We start from the raw sequence: 21,718 nt of genomic DNA, 5'->3' as shown, positions 1-21,718 counted from the left end.
GGGAAAATTCATCCCAAATATATATATGTATATATATATATATATATATATATATATATATATATATAAGCAGTAAGTAAGGCAAGTCCATTTCCTGGGAAGTCCAAGTTTAGAACAGGAGTACCCTACTGTGGCACACCACTCTCCAACCTGGGACAATGCCTCATCATGTGCCTCAAATCCCAACACACATAGCAACCCCTCTACTAACCCAACAGTTGAACCTGAAGTTTACCTTGACAAACCCAATGACCACTATAGAAACTCTGTATTGGGGGTGCACTAATAGGACCCTAAGTTATTTATGCACTATCAGATGATTGCCCTACGTGAGAACCATAAGCATCATAGTGCCTAAAGTACCATGAGAAACTAGGAGTTCTGACTGAACTGGCTTGATAGCATAACCTCCACCAATTTAACCCCTGCCTCCAAATAAAGTACCACTGAAACCACCAAAGTGACGAGGCCTTTCTCACTACCTTAGTGAAGGAAGTCTCAGTATCGGCCTCTCTAGCCATCTGAAGTTTGATACCACAGGTAATCCCATTGATGAACCTCCAAACCTTCCCCCTCTTAGTAGGGATCAATATAGCTACATGACGAAACAAATCAACAAACCTCATCTCATACTGGGTGACTGTCACACCACCCTGCTGCAAATACTCAAACTCATTGCATAGGTGTAACGACCCAGCCTGTTCTTTCATCTAATTACCATATTTATTGCCTCCTCTATGCTCATTTATGTTTATGTAACTTGTTGGGGTAGTGGGATTGGTTCCAAGGAAGTTTCGGAGTGAATTGGGACACTTAATCCCAAAGCTGGAAGCTTAAATTGAAAGAGTTGGTCAGAGTTTTACTTTTGTATAGACGAATCCAAAATGGAGTTTGATGGTTTTGATAGCTTTGTATGGTGATTTTGGACTTAGGAACAGATATTGATTTGGAGGTCCGTAGGTCATTTTAGCTTGAATTGGTGAAACTTGAAAAGTTGAAGGTTTGGAAGGTTGAGAAGTTTGACCGAGAGTTGACTTTATTGATATCGGGTTTGTATTTTGGTTTCGGAAGTTGGAATAGGTCCGTTGTATCATTTATGACTTGTGTAAAAAATTTGAGGTCATTTGGAGTTGGTTTGGTATGTTTCGGCATTAGTTTTAAAGGTTGGAAGTTCATTAGTTCATTAGACTTGAATCGATGTGCGATTCATGGTTTTGTTATTGTTTGATGTGATTTGAGGCTTTAAGCGAGTTCGTATCGTATTTTAGGACGTGTCGATATGTTCGGACCGGGTTCTGGGGGCCCCAGGTGTGTTTCCGATTGAGTTCAGACCATTTATGCACGTGTTGAGATTGCTGGTTTAAGAGCTTCTGGTTTCCTTCTTCGCGGTCACGAAGAATAGGACACAATCGCGTAGGGTCATAGCTGGCAGATGATTTTTGCTCTTCACGTTCGCGAAGGATTAGTTATGTTCTGGAAAGGTTGGGTAATTGTGTATCGCAAACGCGTGTGAGGGACCGAGTTTGTTTTCCGCGATCACGAGTGCTTTTTGTGATCGCGTAGATTAATCCCTCGGCAACATATATTAAAATTCAAATCGAGGGTTAGAGTATTATTTTCATATATTGAGTTATAGATCTCGGTTTTGGGCGATTTTGGAGGGAATTTTCACGTCTTGGATTGGGGTAAGTGCGTTTTTACTCGCATTTATTAATTAATCATGATTCCATCTTAGTTTTATCATTTATTTAGTTAATTAACGTGAAGAAAATGGAGAATATTTGTAAAACTTCCTAAAGTAAAAATTGGGGATTTGAAGGTCGATTTGAGGTTGGAATTGGATAATTTTGGTATGGTTAGACTCGTTATTGAATGGGTGTTCGGATTTTATAAGTTTGGTTGGGTTCCGACACACGAGCCCGGGCTTGACTTTTTGATTTTCTTTAAATATTGCAACTTTATTATCCGGAATAGTTTCCTATGGTTTGTATTTATGGTATTGAGTCATTTTTAATAGATTCTAGTCATCTAGAGTTGGATATTCACGGAAAAGGCTTACTTGTGGATTGGTTAGCTTGTTTGAGGTAAGTATCATGCCTAACTTTGTGTGGGGTAACTACCTCTTAGGAATTGGGATGGATTGTGCTATTTGTGTTATGTGAAAGGCATGTATGCAAGGTCACGAGTGGGTACACGGGTTATATATGGTGTTTGACTGGTTTGGGTTATTTAGACTCTTTTCATGCCTTTAGTTGAATTGTCACAACATGTTATATCTCTCATTATTAATCAATTCTTACATGTTAATCTACCCCTACATGCTTTAATTAACATAGTTAACACTTGTTTTACCTCTTACTTGTCGTTTTGCCCTTATAAGCTTAGTTGAAGTTATTGCCTAATTACATCTCTAATTGTTGATATACTCGTATTGGAAATTGTTATTTCGGGAAGTATCTTCTTGTTAAGTTATTGGTGTTGAAGTTGTGAAAGTCGGTATCACATTGAGGTGAAGTTGTTAATTGTTGAGATACCTTTCTTGTTGAACAATTTGCATTCATATTGTTATTTTTGAGATTCTTGTGCACATTGTGGTTCAGCCATGGGCTATTTTGTCACGCCCCAATATCGAGGAGCGCAACCGGCGCTCAACCGAGTGAACCCGGTCGAGAAAGCCTATTAAACCTTTCCTACCCGACTCATTCATAACCCAAAAAGGGATCGCATCACCATTTGTAAAATCGGGGGGGAGATCAGTTATATAAATATATAAACGTTGCTAGTTCATTTTCCTTATATATATCATGCCATAGTTGAGTTTCCAAAATACAACTCGATCCAACGACCACCCCAACATACATACATGACCCACAAAAATGTCTACGGAGCCTCTAAGGATACAAAAGAGCAACATGACAATGCCAGCAACAAGGCCCCGGCTATACCTCAAAATGTGAAAATTTATACAAAAGAAGGACTACATGACCCCTGGGAGAAATAGGGCTCACCAAGACTGCTGTGAGGAGAGAAAGAGAGCACCATTATCTGCGATCGGCACTATATGCGATGGAACCACCTACATCCATTCAAAGATGTAGCGCCCCCGGCAAAAGGGACGTTAGTACTGTCGAATAGTACTAGTATGTAAGGCAAACACCAATCTTAGTAGAATGAACAGTGAAACAAAGAGAAGGCAGTCATAATAATCAATAAGTACTTCATAGGAATACAAAGAAAACACCAAGTAAGGATCACATAGTTTCCAATTCAATATTTCCATCTTTTTAGATTAATAATCTTTAGTGCCAAAGACACAACTCACAATGCCACCGTATTTTTACACGGAGTCCGGTCTCGGCCGACCGGCTAAGCCATCTCAAGTGAGACATATGCACATCCATAATGTAATTCAATAATTCCAATACAAATTCCACCATGTGTACAACATGGCGTCTGATCTTGGCCTGATCGGCTAAGCCATCTAACTTGAGACATAACCTCTTTAAACTGTCCACTCAATTCATATTTCTTTCCCATCTTCATTACATGGCACAAACAGCCTCATTTATTAAGTAGTTCTTGGCACTTGGGCACATTTTACAATTCAAGTCTTTCCCTTTTTATTTGTTCAAATAATATCATCATTCATGTCAATAAGTACCATCATATAAGGCATTTCACACATAAGGGAAGGAGCTTGGAAAATCATAATTACGTTCTCAAATAGCATGATGACATAGTAACCATCTAAAACAATTAGGAAACATGAATCTTTCAATCAAACACACTAAGGCAAACAATTCTAGTATAATCAAGTTGGAACTTACACCAATTATTCGGACACCAGGAGTTCGATTCTAAGAAGAAAAGAGGTAGCCATACATACCTCAATTGCGCTTCTTTAGATTCTACAATTATCCGGAACCCTTAGCAACCTCAATCTATTTTTGCAATATACAAATTGAACCCAAAATTAGGAAAACGCTCATGGTTCTAGTTCACTTTTTTTTCCCATACTCTTTATCACATGCATGCAAGATGAACAACCCTCATACCGATGGACCATCTTATTAATACCCCATTATAGCTATGTTTGAAATTAAGAGCTGGGGTGATGAAGTCTTACCTTTTGGATGAAGAATTTGGTGCTCTACTTGAATATTTCCAAGCTTTGAGTGATGGTTGAGTATTAATTGATGGGAATTAGGCCCTCCCTCTAGAACCCTCTCTCTCTCACACTAGAAATATCAGAAATGAGCTTCAAAATAGGCTAAATGGGTGTTTTAACGGAATGGGGGTCGCGTTTTAAATTAAGAAAAATGATGCCCCGACACAGGTCTGCAGTCGCATATGCGACCGCATAATGGTTATGCAGTCCGCAAAGTGACCGCAGAAATGGCCCTCAAGGGCCCAAATCGGCTCAGGTATGTAACCAGTATCCGGTCTGCATACTTGTTCTGCGGTAGCATAATGCACCATAGAACTCCCTCCGCAGAAACACAAGAGGAATTATGCAATCGATATGCGGTCCGTATATCGATTATGAGGCCGCATAATCGATCGCAAAAGTGATCTCAAGTTGGCCAAACTTACTGCTTCACTCTGCGGGCATTATGCGGTCCGCATAGTGATTATGCGGCCGCATAATAGGCTGCAAAAATGCATTTTTCTGCGAAACATTTTCCTCTCAGTCGATAGGGTACTGTTCAATCCAAAAAGTCCGAACCGCTGCGAGCTTGCTCGCCGCGAAGAATTTCTACTATAATAACACAGGAATCTAACTTCGCATCACGAAACCCCGAGTTTTTGGTTAAAATATTTACGGGTCCTTACATATTTGTTGTGGAAACATTGATATTGTAGATTTTTTTTTGGCAAGTTGTGGAATTTGGGCACTTGAGGTGCGAGTTGTGATTTGTTGTGCTATTGATACACATGCGGTGGTATAAAGCTAGGGGTTGATACACATGCGTGAGATAAGATGGGCTTGATACGTGTGTTGCTAGTAGGGGAACTACTTAAAGCCACGTGGTGTGATAAGATGGGCTAAAGCGCGAGTAGCTATTTCAGAGATAAAATGATTTTTAAAACTAAATGTAAGGCTCCCGCTGTGATATAAGGAAAGATTGTGATTGTGATTGTGAAATGAGATTACGAGGCGGTACCTCGGTTGTTATTCTTGTTGTTATATCTCATTTACCTCACTTGTATTTGTCCGCATTGTTTTCTTGATGTTCTTATTATGTGTTCCTTACTTGTTACCTTTATTGCTTTAAATTCGGTTATATCTTATCTTGTTGTATTTCTTTATTGCCTCATTTTCCTCGTTTCCATTATTAGATTGTACTATACTTGTTAAGTTTCTATTTCTTATCCTAGTAGGTATCTTGACCTGACCTCATCACAACTCTACCGAGTTTAGGCTTGATACTTACTGGGTACTATTGTGGTGTACTCATACTACTCTTCTGCATATGTTTGTGCAGATCCAGGTACCTCGACCCAGTCTAGGCACCAGTGAGTAGAGCATTCAGTTTGGAGACTTCAAGGTATACCTGCCCGACATTCGCAGTCCTCAGAGTCACCCTCTGTACTTGTTTTTTTTACTGCTTACTCTTTATTTATACAGTGAGGTATTTGGGATTTTACAGTATATTCGTGTAGAGCTTATGACTCAGTCTCACCAGATTTTGGAAGTTATTATCAGCGATATTGTTGAGTTCTATTATGATAGCTAGATGGTTTAAATTTGAAGTTCTATTGTTATTTCCGTTATTTCTCCATGCATGTTAGGATTACCTAGTCTTAAAGATTAGGTGTCATCACGACATCGAACGGTGGGAGGTTAGGATCCTGACAAGTTGGTATCATAGCTCTAGGCTCATAAGTGTTACGAGTCATAAGCATGTTTAGTAAAGTTTTGCGGATTGGCACAGAGATGTCTGTACTTAGCTTCGAAAGGCTACAGAACTATTAGGAAACTTCACTTCTTTGATTCCTTATCATGCGAATTTGTTGACTTCGAATTTTGAATCTTTGTCTTTCTATTCTCTCACAGATGGTAAGGACACGCACTGCTGGATCTGACGATCAGACACCCGCGCCCCCTGCTAGACCCGTGAGAGGCCAGGGCTGGGGTAGAGGCCGAAGAGGGGCACGTGGTGAAGCTAGAGAACCTGCCCGAGTTGCGACAGAGGAGCCACCAATAGCTCCAATTGGGGGACATGAACTCGAGGCGTCTGCTGCCACCCCAGCACTTTAGGAGACCCTCACACAATTCTTGAGCATGTTCGGTACTCTGGCTCAGGCGGGGTTGATTCCACTTGCACCAGCCAAATCTCTAGCCGGGGGAGGAGTTTAGACTCCCGTGGCCCATACTCCAAAGCAACGGGTCCATATTGATCAAGTCCTAGAGGTTATGCCAGTGCAGCCTATTGTTTCGGTTCAGCCTGAGGTTAGGGTAGTGACATCTGAGGAGGAGCAGCTTATACTTGATAGGTTCAAGAAGTATCATCCTCCTACTTTCAGCGGCCTTGCTATAAAGGATGCATAGGGTTTTCTAGAGAAGTGTCACCTTATTCTCCGCACAATAGATTTTACTATATTCCAGCTATCAAGAGCAGTATATCAGTGGTGGCGAGCTTACGAGGAGGGTAGCCCAGCCGATGCAGCTTGACTCACAAGGACTTAGTTTTCAGAGATGTTCTTGAGAGAGTTTGTTCCCTAAAGTATTCGAGATGCATGGCGCGCGGAGTTTGAGCAGCTGCGCTAGGGTACTATGACAGTGTCAGAGTATGTTGTCAGATTCATGGAGTTGTCAGGACATGCACCTACCTTGGTTTTTACAGTCAGAGAGCGAGTCCGTCAATTCATCGAGGGGCTCAACTATGGCATTAGATTCAGCATGGCTCGAGAGTTGAGACAGATACCCATATCAGCAGGTGGTAGAGAACGCATGGAGGTTGGAGGGTATGCTAGGCCATGAGATAGAGGTCAGGGAGGCCAAGAGGCCTCGAGATTATGGCGGATATAGTGGTGCCCGTGCACCAGTTGTCACCCATCATTGTAGAGGTTGTCTAAGCCATCCAGTTTATTAAGCACTTCCAGCTTCTAGTGGTGCTCTGGCTACTTCCAAGTCTCACATTGCCATTATGCATTGCCACTATATAGTTTACCTCCTTCACGGAGTGCTTTCAGCGGTCAGTCTAGCCGAGCTGGCCCGAGCCAGTTTCAGCTGTCACGCCCACCGAGAGCTTGCTTTGAGTATGGTGATACCCAACATATGGTGAGGGATGGCTCCAGACTTAGGAGGGGTGCACCTCCATAGACTCCATGTATTCCACCGGGTCCATAGACTTCTCATGTCATGGTTGCTACTCCAGTTTCTACTCCACCTACACAGCCAGCTAGGGGTGAAGGTCAAGTGGGTAGGGGTTGCCCTAGAAAGGGAGGCCATGCCAAATTCTATGCTTTTTTGGGTAGGACGGAGGCGGTTGCATCAGACGCGGTTATTATAGGTATTTTTTCAGTTTGTCATAGACATGCATCAGTCTTATTTGATCCGGGCTCCACTTATTCATATGTGTCATCTAACTTTTCTTAGTATTTGGATATATCTCATGATTCTTTGAGTTCTCATGTATATGTGTCCACGCTTTTGGAAGATTCTATTGTTGTAAACCGTGTGTATCGGTCGTATTTAGTTGTTATTGGTGGTTTTGAGACCAGAGTTGATTTTGTTACTTAGTATGGTAGACTTTAATGTTATCTTGGGCATGGACTGGTTGTCTCCCTAGCATGCTTTTAGATTGTCACACTAAGACGGTGACACTGGCTATGCTAGATTTGTCGCGATTAGAGGGGTACATTGGATTATGTCCCTAGCAGGGTTGTGTCCTTTCTAAATGCTCAACCAATGGTTGATAAGGGGTGTGATGCATATCTAGACTTTGTGAGAGATATTAGTGTTGATACTCCTACCGTTGTCCGGTAGTGGAAGACTTCCCAAATGTATTTCCAGCAGATCTTACGGGCATGCCACCTAATAGACATATCAATTTTGGTATTAACTTGTTGTCGGGCACTCTGCCCATTTCTATTCCACCATATCGCATGGCCCCAGCAGAGTTGAAGGAGTTAAAGGAGCAGTTGCATGAGTTACTTGATAAAGGCTTCATTCGGCCTAGTGTGTCGCCTTGGGGTGCTCCGATTCTGTTTGTGAAGAAGCAAGATGGTTCTATGAGCATGTGTATTGATTATCAACAGTTTAACAGGGTTACAGTGAAGAACATGTACCCATTGTCTTGCATTGATGACTTATTTGATTAGCTACAGGGTGCCAGAGTATTCTCAAAGATTGATTTGTGGTCAAGGTATCATCAACTGAAGATTCGGGATCCGGATATCCTGAAGACTGCTTTCAGGACTTAGTATGCTCACTACGAATTTCTTGTGATATCATTTGGGCTGACCAACGCCCCAGTAGCATTTATGCACCTGATGAACAATGTATTCCATCCATATGATAATTCATTCGTTATTGTGTTTATTGACGATATCTTGGTGTACTCCCGCAGTCGGGAGTATCATAAGCAGCATTTGAGGATTGTGCTCCAGACCCTTGAGAGAAAAGAAGTTGAATGCAAAATTCTCAAAGTGTGAATTCTTGCTTGATTCAGTGGCCTTTTTGGGTCATGTAGTGTGAAGTGAGGGGATCAAGGTAGATCCGAAGAAGATTGAGGAAATTCAGAGTTGGCCCAGACCATCTTTAACTACTAAGATTCAGAGTTTTCTTAGTTAGTCCGGGTATTATCGCCATTTCGTAGAGGGTTTCTAAAGCATTATTGCACCTATGACTAGATTGACCCAGAAATGTGCTCCTTTCAGATGGTTCGAGGAGTGTGAGGCAAACGTTCAAAAGCTTGAGACTGCTTTGACTACAACCCCAGTGTTGGTATTTTCCAGGGGTTCATGGTCTTGGCCTTGGCGCGGTGTTGATGCAAGATGGTAGGGTGATTGCCTACGCGTATCGGCAGTTAAAGGTTTATGAGAATAATTATCATGTCCACGACTTAGAATTGGCAGCTATTGTTCATGCCTTGAAGATTTGGCGGCACTATTTGTACGGTGTCCGATGTGAGATCTATACCGACCACCGGAGTCTCCAGCATTTGTTCAAATAGAAAGATCTTAAATTTGCAACAATGGAGGTGGTTAGAGTTTCTTAAAGGCTATGATATAACTATTCTATATCATCCTCGGAAGGGCAATGTGGTGATTGATGCCTTGAGTCGAAAGATGGAGAGTATGGGTAGTTTGGCATATTTATCGGCAGCAGAGAGGCCACTAGCCATTGATATTCAGGCCTTGGCCAACCAGTTGTTAGATTAGATGTTTCGGAGCCCAGTCGAGCTCTTGCTGGCATGGTTCTCGGTCTTTTTTATATGATTGCATCAGAGAGCGTCAGTATGACGTCCCCCATTTGCTTGTTCTTAAGGACACGGTACAGCATGGCGATGCCAAGTAGATTTCTATCGAAGATGACAATGTGTTGCGGATGCAGGGCCGGTTATGTGTGCCCAATGTAGATGGGCTACGTGAGTTGATCCTTTAGGAGGCCCACAGTTCACAATACTCTTTTCATCTGGGTACTGCTAAGATGTATCAGGATTGAGACAACACTATAAGTGGAGGAGAATGAAGAAAGATATAGTGGAGTATGTGGCTCGATTCCCAAATTGTCAGCAGGTGAAGTATGAGCATCAGAGGCCAGATGATCTACTTCAGAGACTTGAGATACCCGAGTAGAAACGGGAGCGAGTTACCATAGACTTCGTTGTTGGGATCCCATGAACTCAAAAGAAATTTGATGTTGTATAGGTGATTATGGATAGGTTGACCAAGTCGGCTCATTTCATTCCGGTGGTGAGTACCTATTCTTCAGAGCAGCTAGCTCAGATCTATATTTGTGAGATTGTTTGACTTCGTGGTATGCCGATATCCATTATCTCTGATTGGGGCACGCAATTTATATTACACTTCTGGAGATCTGTGCAGTGTGAGCTAGGCACACAGGTTGAGTTTATTACAGCATTTCACCCACAGATAGATGGACAGTCCGAGCGCACCATTCAGGTTTTGGAGGATATGCTTCGTGCCTATGTTATGGATTTTGGGGGTTCTTGGGATCAGCTTTTGCCGCTTGCAGAGTTTTCCTACAACAACAGCTACCAATCGAGTATTCAGATGGCTTATTTTGAGGACTTATATGGGAGGTGGTCCCGTTATCTAATTGGTTGGATTGAGTCGAATGAGGCTAGATTATTGGGCACAGATTTGGTTCGAGATGCCTTGAGAAAGGCAAATTGATTCAGGATCGGCTTCATACAGCCTAGTCTAGATAGAAGAGTTATGCCGATCAAAGAGTTCATGATGTTGCATTCATGTTTGGAGAGAGGGTTTTGCTCCAGGTTTTACCCATGAAGGGTGTGATGAGGTTCGGGAATAAGGGCAAGTTGAGTCGAGGTATATTGGTCCTTTTTGAGATCCTCGAGAGAGTGGGGGAGGTGGCTCACATGCTTGTAATTCCACCTAGCTTATCTGCAGTTCACCAAGTGTTCCATGTTTCTATGCTCCGAAAGTATCACAGTGATCCTTCCCATGTTTTAGATTTCAGCTCATTCCAATTGCACAAGGATTTGACTTATGTTAAGGAGTCGGTGGCCACCTTGGATAGGTAGGCCTGGAAGTTGAGGTCAAATAATATTTTTTCAGTGAATGTTCAGTGGAGGGGTCAACCAGTCGAGAAGGAAACTTGGGAAACCAAGCATGATATGCGTAGCTGTTATCCTCATATTTTCACCACTTCAGGTATGTCCCTATACTCGTTCGAGGATGAACGTTTGTTTTAAGAGGGGGAGGATGTAACAACCTGGCAGGTTGTGTTGTACATTTCAACCATGTTCCCCTATTTATTGCCTCCTCTACGTTTATTTTGTGGTTATGTGACTTGTCGGGGTGATTCGATTGGTTTCAGGGAAGTTTCGAAGTGAATTGGGACACTTAGTCCCAAAGTTGGAAGCTTAAGTTGAAAGAGTTTATCAGAGTTTGACTTTTGTGTAAACGACTCCAAAATAGAGTTTTGATGGTTCTGATATCTTCATATGGTGATTTTGGACTTAGGCATATGTCCGGATATTGATTTGGAGGTCCGTAGGTCGTTTTGGCTTGAATTGGCGAAAGTTGGAAAATTAGAAAGTTGAAGGTTTGGAAGGTGAGAAGTTTGACTGAGAGTTGACTTAATTGGTATCGAGTTCGAATTTCGATTCCGAAAGTTGGAATAGGTTTGTTGCATCATTTATGACTTATGTGCAAAATTTGAGGTCATTTGGAGTTGGTTTGGTATGTTTCGTCATTAGTTTTAGAAGTTGGAAGTTCATTAGTTCATTAGGCTTGAATCGATGTGTGATTCGTGGTTTTGGTGTTGTTTGATGTAATTTGTGGCTTCGAGCGAGTTCGTATCGTGTTTTAGGACTTGTCGGTATGTTCGAACGGGGTCTTGGGGGGGGGGGTGTGTTTTGGATTGAGTTCGGACCATTTATGCATGTGTTGAGATTGTTGGTTTAAGAGCTTCTGGTTTCCATATTCGTGATCGCGAAGAATAGGACGCGATCGCGTAGGGTCTTTGCTGGAAGATGATTTTTGCTCTTCGCATTCGCGAAGGATTGGCTGCGTTCGTGGAAGTTTGGGTGATTGTGCATCGCGAACGCGTGTGAGGGACAGCGTTCACATAGAAGGAAGGAGGGGTTGTGTGATGGCACGCATTATTCATCTCGTTCATGTGGAGTAGTCCGCGATCGCGAAGCCTGTGAATGTTTTGCCATCGCGTTTGCGTTTGTATTCTCGCGATCGTGTAGGGGATTTTTTGAGCTGGTGGAGCTAGTTTTTCACGATCGCGAGTGCTTTTCCGCGATCGCGTAGAGTAATCACTGGGCAGAAAATATTAAAATTCCAAATCGAGGGTTAGAGTTTTATTTCAATTTTTGAGTTAAACAGCTCGATTTTCGGCGATTTTGGAGGGGATTTTCATGTCTTGGATCAGGGTAAGTGTTTTTACTCGAATTTATTAATTAATCATCATTCCATATTAGTTTTATCATTTATTTAGTGAATTAAAGTGAAGAAAATGGGGGATATTTGTAATACTTCCTAACGTGAAAATTGGGGATTTGAAGATCGATTTGAGGCCGGAATTGGATAAGTTTGGTATTGTTGGACTTGTTATTGAATGAGTATTCGGATTTTGTAAGCTTTGTCGGGTTCCAAGATGCCCTATGATTTGTATTTATGGTATTAAGTTATTTTGAATAGAATCGGGTCGTTCGGAGTTAGTTATTCGAGGAAAAGGCTTACTAGTGGATTGATTTAGCTTGTTTGAGGTAAGCATCGTACCTAACTTTGTGTGGGGAAAATACCCCTTAGGAATTGGGATGGATTTTGCTATTTGTGTTATGTGAAAGCCGTGTACGCAAGGTGACGAGTGGGAACACGGGTTATATATGGTGTTTGACTGGTTTAGGTTATTTAGACTATTAACATGCCTTTAATCGAATTATCACAACATGATATATCTCTCATTATTAATCAACTCTTACATGTTAATCTACCCCTACATGCTTTATTTGACATAGTTAACACTTCTTTTACCTCTTACTTGTCGTTTTGCCCTTATATGGTTAGTTGAAGTTATTACCTTCCTTATTGCATTGTTACATCTCTAATTGTTGAGTTACTCGTATCGGAAATTGATATTTCGGGAAGTATCTTCTTGTTAAATTATTGGTGTTGAAGTTGTGAAAACCAATGTCACGTTGAGGTGAAGTTTTAAATTGTTAAGATACCTTTCTTGTTGAACAATTTACAGTCATTTTGTTATTGTTGATATTCTTGTGCACATTTTGGTTGATCCATGGGCTATTTATTGTTGAAACATTGATATTGTTGATTCTTTTCGCAAGTTGTGGCATTTTGGCCACTTGAGGTGCAAGTTGTGATATGTTGTGATATTGATTCGCATGCGGTGATATAAGACTAGGGGTTGATAAGCATGTGGTGAAATAAGGTGGGCTTGATACGCGTGTTGTTAATAGGGGAACTAATTGAAGCCACGCGGAATGATAAGGTGGGCTAAAATGCGGGTAGCTATTTCTGGAAAAAAATGATTTTTATAACTAAATGTAAGGCTCCCGCTGTGATATAAGGAAAGATGGATTGTGATTTTGAAATGAGTTTACGAGGTGGTACCTCGATTGTGATTCTTGTTGTTATCTCTCATTTACCTCACTTGTATTTTTTCGCATTGTTTTCTTGATGTTCTTATTATGTGTTCCTTCCTTGTTGCCCTTATTGCTTTAAATTTAGTTGTATCTTATCTTTTTTGAATTTCTTTGTTGCCTCATTTTCCTTGTTTCCATTATTAGACTGTACTATACTTGTTCAGCTTCTTTTTCTTATCATAGTAGGTGTCTTGACCTGGCCTCATTACTACTCTACCGAAGTTAGGCTGGATATTTACTGGGTACCGATTTGGTGTACTCATACTATTCTTCTATACATTTGTTTGCGGATCCAGGTACCTCATCCCAGGCTAGGCACCAGTGAGTAGAGCATTCATTTCGGAGACTTCAAGGTATACCTGTCCGGCGTTCGCAGGCCGCGGAGTCACCCTTTGTCCTTGTTTTTCTACTGCTTACTCTTTATTTAGACAATGAGGTATTAGGGATTTTACAGTATATTCGTATAGAGCTTATGACTCAATCGCCCCACATTTTGGGAGTTATTGTCAACGGTATGTTTGAGTTCTATTATGATAGCTAGATGGTTTAAATTTGAAGTTCTATTATTATTTTCGCTATTTCTCCATGCATATTAGGCTTACCTAGTCTTACAAAACTAGGTGCCATAACGACATCTTACGGTGAGAAATTGGGGTCGTGATAATATGTCATCTTTTTGAGTGAGTGGAATAAACTTCTCCAAGAAAAGCTGTGAAAACTGAGCCCAAGTAAGAGGTAGTGACTTGCTTGTCTGCCCATCTTATAGGTTTGCCACCACCTCTTGGCTAAACCCTGCATCTATAGAACATTGAAGTCCAGTCCATTGGGCTCTACCAACCCAAATTGCGCAAAATCTCAAGTCGTCGGTCTAAGAACTGCTCGATATCCTATGTAGGCAACCCGCTGAAAGGAGAAGGGTGAAACTTCTAAAACCTATCCATCCTCTTCAGCTCATCATCAAACATAGCAGTCTTAACCTCAGGCGGCACTGCAACAATAGGCTAAACCACCCCAGCTGGTAGTACCCCCGGAGTCTAATATCCATGCAACATCTGTTCTGGAGTGTGAGTGGTGGGGACTGAGCTCCTTCCCCGTCCTGAGAAGTGGCTGGTGCCATAGAGAGTACACACGCTAGGTGTCACGTCCCATTTTTTTGCGAAAATAGGTTACGACATGTGACAACTCTTTTAAATGAGATTAAAAGAGAGGAGTCACTTTTTGTGGTGTGTTAGGGCACCTATTTGCAAGTAACTCCGATTAAACTAGTCTACGTCACTAAAGATCAGGTAAGGGTTCAAATTACCTTGAAGAGAAGGTGTTAGGAACTCTTCGAGGTCCATAAATATAGTTCCCGGATGAATTTTAAACTGTGTGGAAATATTAGATTTCTAATACTATGTTGTAAATTAATTAATGCTAGGCGGTTAAATATGCCAAACAATTAAAGATGAACAAATAGTCACTTAATCAATAAAGTGCATAAAGAAAATTTTTGTCTCACGACCCAAAAATCCCATCAAGTCGTGATAGCACCTAACTCAACCTGCTTGGTAAGCCAAACAACAAATAACACAACTCAAATAAAAGATCATTAATAATCAATAAATAAGATGGCTTAATTCCATACAATATGTCAAGGATTTATAGTACAAATCATGAGCAACTAAGATTAAGAATACAACTCCGACACGAAGAAATAATATAACAATTGTTTGAAATTAACATAAACAGAATTATAAGTCCTAAACCACCATGAACAAGTAGTTGCTTGAATCTGGATCGCTGGTAAAACTTCAATGCTAGCCTTCATCATCCACATCAGTTTGGCTCTAAGATCTGCGTGCAATGTGCATATGTGTAGTATGAGTACAACCGACCCCATGTACTTAGTAAGTATCCTCACTAACCTTGGTGAAGTAGTGACGAGGTTTTCAAGTCATAAGATTTTCGCTTTACTTAACCTGTATAGATCAATAACATATATATGTACACAACAATAATATCGAAATCTAAGCCTGAAGTAAAGATGAGTCCATCGGTGCACATAGAGAATATGTGCACAAGTATCGTAAATATACTAACAATTTCAACATATAGGGAAGATACACATTTGATATCGAATAACTCGTCAACAATTGCATATAGAGAAGATATACACAGGTTTCGTACCAGTTTAACAGCTTAGCATATAGAGAAGATATGCGCCTAACATCATTAAATCATCGACAATTGCATATAGAGAAGACATGAATAAATAAGCAAGCCAACTTACTAGGTTGATAGATAGAGAAGATATGTACTTTGAATCAATTCATCGATCATGTGGCATATAGAGAAGATATGCATAAATATCGAATAAATGTCAGCAATTGCATATAGAGAAGATATGCATGGAATACCTGATAACCGTCAACGATTGCATATAGAGAAGATACGCAAAGTCCAACCACTGATCAGTTTTCCATAATCAGCGTGAATGAGAAACCGATCAGTTTTTCACAAACTGCGTGTACGCCACCAAGCGAGAAACATGAGAGGGCGACCCCAGGGGGATGGATCCTTATCCAGACGCTGCACGGACAACCACATGTCATAATTATAACGACCGCAAGGATGACTCACGTGTTGCACGAAAAACTCACATGCCAATAATAATAACAACTGCATGGACAACTCACGTGCTACACGGTCAACTCACGTGCCAATAATAATAAAAATCGCACGGACAACTCACGTGCTGCACGAACAATTCACGTGCCATAATTATAACAACCGCACTGACAACTCACATGCCATAATCTTAACACCGCACAGATAAATCACGTGTTGTCAATCCAGTTCATCACCAAGAAAGCATATACAAGAATACATGTATACAGTCAATGGATATCAAATCACATACTCATGGACTAGTAAAATTGCATGATGAGGTGTATGTATTTGCGAAGTACATGACTATAGCTCAGATTAGGTCGTTATGCCACACACAATGAGTATTATGTTTGAATTGGGAAATTAAACCCATACATGATCTGTAGCATGATTCACCAAGTTCATGTAGTCATACAAATATATAAAGCATGATAGCATGAAGCACAGTATCCAAAACAAGGCATAGTACAACCTAAAGACTACTCCGGTCATGAATCATACATAGCACCAACATATACACTCGTCACCTTTTATATACGTCACTTCTCACACATTCTAATAAACGAAAAAGGTCATATCCTAAGGTCAACAAGATTAGGAAAGATACGTACCGTATCCTCGTAGTCTTCAACCTTAAATCGCATCAAAACATAGCTCTAGTCCTTCAATCACACAAATCCAAGCCAATCATCCATCAAGGAAGTATAACAATACTATAGGAAGCAATCTCAGTCAATAAAGCTTCGATCTTTAATCAAATTCCCAAAAGTTAACAAAGGTCAACCGGGGCCCGCGTGCCAAAATCTGAAACCAATACCAAATATCGATGACCCATAACTTATCGAGTCCAAATATGTGATTAGATTCCAATAGCGAGTCTAAATTGGTACTCAAATCCCAAAAATACGCTTTCATATCTTTCAAGGCAAAACCCTCTTTTCTCCTTTTGGATTCCTTGATTTAGAGTCAAAAGTAATAATAGATTCAAATAAAAATCATAGATCTAGGTTAGGATTCCTTACCTTAATGATGTAGATGAAATCTCTTTCAAATATCTTTCAAATCTGAGTTGTGTAGCTCCCAAAATGATAAAATGAAGTCTATGTACGAAATGAGACTTGAATAGAGAAGGCTGAAATTTCAGCACTTGGCACCTTGCCTAGGGTTCGTGCACGCCGTTAAGGCAAGCCCATTTGAGGCCGTGCCTGGGGCATGCACAACACATGCCCTTAAGGCAAGCCCATCTAAGGCCGTGCATGGGTTTCGTGCAACGCGCTCCCTTAAGGCAAGCCTCTGCAACCTCATGCCTAATATTTTTGCAACTTAACCATTCTAAAACTCTCCCGAATACTCCAAAACTAACTTAAGGCAAGACTCCATCCAATTATTCCTACTAGTCCAAATACCGATATGGACTTATCCAACAACTCAAAACATAAAAAACAACAACAAAATAAAGAATCGAAGATCAAATCCATCTCTTAAGTTGTAAACTTTCTAATTTCGCCGAACGCATCCGAATCACACTTAGACATTTCGGATCAGAACCAAACTTTGCACATAAGTCTCAATCAGCTAAATAAATCTATCCAAAGTCTCAAAACCCCAACTGGACCACAATAACACCAATGTCAACTCCTGGTCAAACTTATGAACTCTCAAATTCTTCAAATTGCTAACTTTTAACAAATAGAGATAAAACATTCGAGGAACATCCAAATTTATATCTGAACATATGCCAAAGCCAAAATTACCATACGAACCTATTGAAATTATTAAATCCTGATTTCGAGGTCGTTTAAAAGTCAAACTTTGGTCAATTATACCAACTTAAAGCTTCCAAATTGAGAATCACTTTATTAAATCAATCCCTGAACCTTACGAACACAAAACCCACCCATACACAAGTCATAATACATCATATGAAGTTACTCAAGGTCTTAAACCGGCAAACGAAATACTAACACTCAAAATGACCGATCGGGTTGTTACAATTGGTAGGGAATAATTTTATCCTAAGGAAACTAATTAATTATTATTTAAGGGAGACCTGTGTTTTTAACCTAATGGATTAACTCCCGTGCAAAGTCTGCTAAGACTTTTATAGCCAAAGTGCAATGGTTATTCGGGTAATTTGTGTATCATCTCAGCTACCCTCATTATTATTTTTAAATTATTTACCTAAAGCGTACTATTTGATTCTACGTCGTGCCTTAATATAACTAGCCGCCCCTTCCTATAGTCCAGGAGGCGTTGGACACTATCTAAAGGGAAGTTCTAGACTCAAATAAAAGCTAAGGTTTCTATTCCAATTTCTAATCAGCGTCACATAGAAGAGAACAAGTTGGACTACCATATAGCATGTTGTACAAGTAAACGCTCAAATTAGCCTCTCATATAGACACTTAAGCGAAATGGGGCAGGTTATATGCAAGCAAATCTGAATGTATTTGATACATTGGTTCCAAAATGATCGAACCGGTTTTTAAGCACGCGAAGGCGGCATACATGCGAGTTATTCCAAATTATAAGTTGCGAGGTTCCAATAGACATGATATTTTTTAAAAAAATGGGTACACAGGTTCAACAACGTTGCTTAAATTCAGTTATTATAAGCATGATATTTACATTGTGATGGCTGCTTATTATCAAGTCCTAAGCATATGTTTGCTAGACCTCAACAAATAATCCACATAGAATAGTGTTAGGTCCTATAGCCATGATTTATAAACAAGCAATATAAACAGGCAAATTTGATTTTAAACATTGGCCCTATAAGCATGATCTCTAAGTGCGTCAATTAGTGGACATACGTCAAAAAGAATAACTGGACAGATTCATATCACCAGGTATACAAATATATATTAAGATCGAATTACTAAGTTGTCACCCTGTAGGCATGCTTTCTAAATAGTAACAAACAGGTAAAGCATATTGTTGCATATTAAATCCTATAGGCATGGTTTCTAGGCATAACAAAGAGCGAATGCGAGAGAAAAGTATAAAAGGACAACATTCTATAGACATGATTTCTACCCTATGATCCTATAAGCACGTTGTCTAATAAGTGATGAAATATATAATGTTCCCTGTCCCCAAATTGTACTAACATCCCCATAGTTAGTTACATCATTATTACAGACCCAAGAATGAAGTAAACTAAAATGAACAAATACACAGCGAAGAAAATTATAATCACAGTCCCAGGTAAGTATTGGGCCTTCAGGATGTTTCCCAACGCGATCAAGACCCAGCACTCAACCCTGAGATCCCACAGTAGCAGCAGACGGCACAATCAATCAAGCCAGAGTGCAATTTGACTCGAGACCTCTTTAGGCAAGCGATACTAGAAATATTAAATTGATCAGTATCTATCAAATTTTAATTGAGTAATAAGGTTAACTAGGTGAAACATATGTAAGCAGAAACTAGATGCCATATAACCATATTCTTCAGGTTTCAAAACATATTCCAACCAGATAAGAGTCAATTCAATAAGGCAAGGTAATAGGCATGCACAAGAAAATATACAGGCATATAATATTTTCCACGATGAAGGATAGCCAAGCATCAAATTTGGTTCACAAGAGACAAAGTTTTTGAAGTCATGACAGTAGCTAGCTAGTTAGGAAGAAACCAACTAATGAAGCATGCTATGATCATATTCATATGCGGAGGAGTTTTTCACAACATGAGTAAGCATTTAACAACTCTAAAGTTGAAATCGAGAGCATGAAACAATAATATAAATTCTCCTATAAGCATGCTTTTGCTAAGAATTCACACAAGGCCTAAATTGAAAAGAAACATGTTCATAATCTGCAATTGAACACATAGGAAAGAAAATGCATAGTAAAGGGGACTAACCAGTTACGCAAGAGAAATATCAAAGATAATAAAACCAGAAATTAGAGTAATAATCCCAAAGTAACCCAATAGAGTGAGAGCCTTGACCAGTGAATAACTTCAAGAAGTTCTTGAATCCCAAAATCCTCGATTCCTAGCACTTCAGTGTTCACGAGGGTTTCAGAGAACCCCGAGCACTACTTGTGCTAGGGGAGGATTAGCTAACCAGAGTTTCAATAGCCTTGGCTTTCAACCTGTTGTAGATGAAATCTAGAGAATACAAACTTCAAATATCCAAATACTTAACCGAAAAGTAAGTATCAATGAAAGCAGGAGAAATGAGTGACTTAAGTATGACTAGAGCGGAAGAGGAGAGGGGGTTTATATAGTTTAAGTACTAATCAAACACACAAGGAAAAAAATCAGTCGAATGCAAACCGAATCAAAGTTGGATTAGCTCAAATCGTGCACAAACCCTAATCGAGAGTGAATCGGTGGTGATGTGCCAGAATCTTGAAGATATTCTCTTTTCTTTAATGTATAGGGCTAGTATCTTGTAGAAATCCCTAAAATCGGAGCCATATTGGTTTTATTCATGAGAATCAGACTTGCCAAAAAACTTAGTGATAATGATATAGAACAAATAATGCTCTCAGCACACGTTAGCTAATGTATGCTGGTGTGGATGCCATGTGGAAAGGACGAGGTCACAGATGAGGAAGGCCAAACAAAATACCTATTATTGCTTTCGGAAGCTCCGTAAGCACTAGCGCACAAGCTGGGAAGGTAATTCTATCTCAAACGCAAGGGACGATGACGCCGGAGATGATCTCAAGTGAGGTAGTATTATCACTGGAGTGAGCAGGAAATTGACCCTTAGTACTCCATTACTAACAGGGCAATTGGGTAAGCTTGACACAGCTATATCTGGTGAAAAAATCAATGGAACAGGAGTTCTGGCTAACCCTTAGCAGAGTATTAGCTCCAGTGATTTATCAAAGGAGGGGGAAAATGCAAAGGAGCCGAGCATAGATAAATTTGAACCCACTGTAGCTAATATTGTTACTGAGAAACCTATGGAGCAGCTCAATGCAACAGTGTACCCTGCAAATAACAGGGATGGACCAAAGGCATGGGTGAATTTGCAAAATCGGCCAGCCACTCATGGAATGACACTTTGATATATTCCTCCCCAAATTGTAGATGGGCAAACTGTTGGAAAAATATTGTATTACCGAAAATAAGGTTTAGCTTGAGGCGCGTCAAGTACACTGTCCTTAAGAATATTTCGCTCATACCGTAATGAATAAAATTAGGCGTATCCATAAGTATTCAACAAACTCTTCTTGTATAAACTAGGAGCAGAAACAACAAAGATTAACAACGACAACCCAGTATAATATAAGAAAAGATTTTTCTTTTTCACTACCTTTAAAAGATGAAAACAAAGTAGTATATATAGTCAAAACAAAATTGCACTATCTGACAAGAAAACTTCCAAGCCATAAAGGCTTTTCAAAATTTTTATTACCATACGTTAAAACAAAAGCCATTAAGGCTAAGAAACGTTAAGGCTCTGCATAACTGATGCACCAAAAGTAACGTATAAGTTATTATCATTCAATTGTCAGATTTTATTTGTCAAAGATTGAATTCAAACTTATCAAATTAGTTGTTACAAATATTAAAAGAATGAACCTAGACATGATTTTTTAAACAATTCTTTTTGAGATATTAAAACCATTTTTTTCCACACAAACAATAGTGCAAATAGAGCTTCAAGATGTGGTGGAGGAAGAGAAGAAATGGAGTGTTGCTATGATAGCCTATATAATTGGGGACAAAGTGGGTATAATACAATGAGGAGATATATTACCCAACACTGG

The 21,718-nt window shown here is 39.9% G+C and overlaps 1 long non-coding RNA gene across 2 annotated transcripts; it reads right to left on the bottom strand.

Annotated features, from left to right (window-relative positions):
• Positions 1-18,828: 18,828 nt before the first annotated feature.
• LOC104101000 (uncharacterized) lies at positions 18,829-21,046 on the bottom strand. Of its 2 annotated transcripts, none has more exons than XR_687375.4 (2): positions 19,854-21,006; positions 18,829-19,332 (listed from the first exon to the last, which is right to left on the bottom strand). It is a non-coding gene; the product is annotated as an uncharacterized lncRNA (long non-coding RNA). The 2 variants fall into 2 exon arrangements; XR_011413031.1 differs by having other exon boundaries at positions 18,929-19,332; positions 20,569-21,046.
• Positions 21,047-21,718: the final 672 nt, after the last annotated feature.

This window comes from Nicotiana tomentosiformis, chromosome 12 (genome assembly GCF_000390325.3).
Source record: "Nicotiana tomentosiformis chromosome 12, ASM39032v3, whole genome shotgun sequence".
In the NCBI taxonomy this organism is placed as follows: Eukaryota; Viridiplantae; Streptophyta; class Magnoliopsida; order Solanales; family Solanaceae; genus Nicotiana; species Nicotiana tomentosiformis.
Note: the sequence above shows the minus strand (reverse complement) of the source record. Positions and strands in the feature narration are given on the sequence as shown.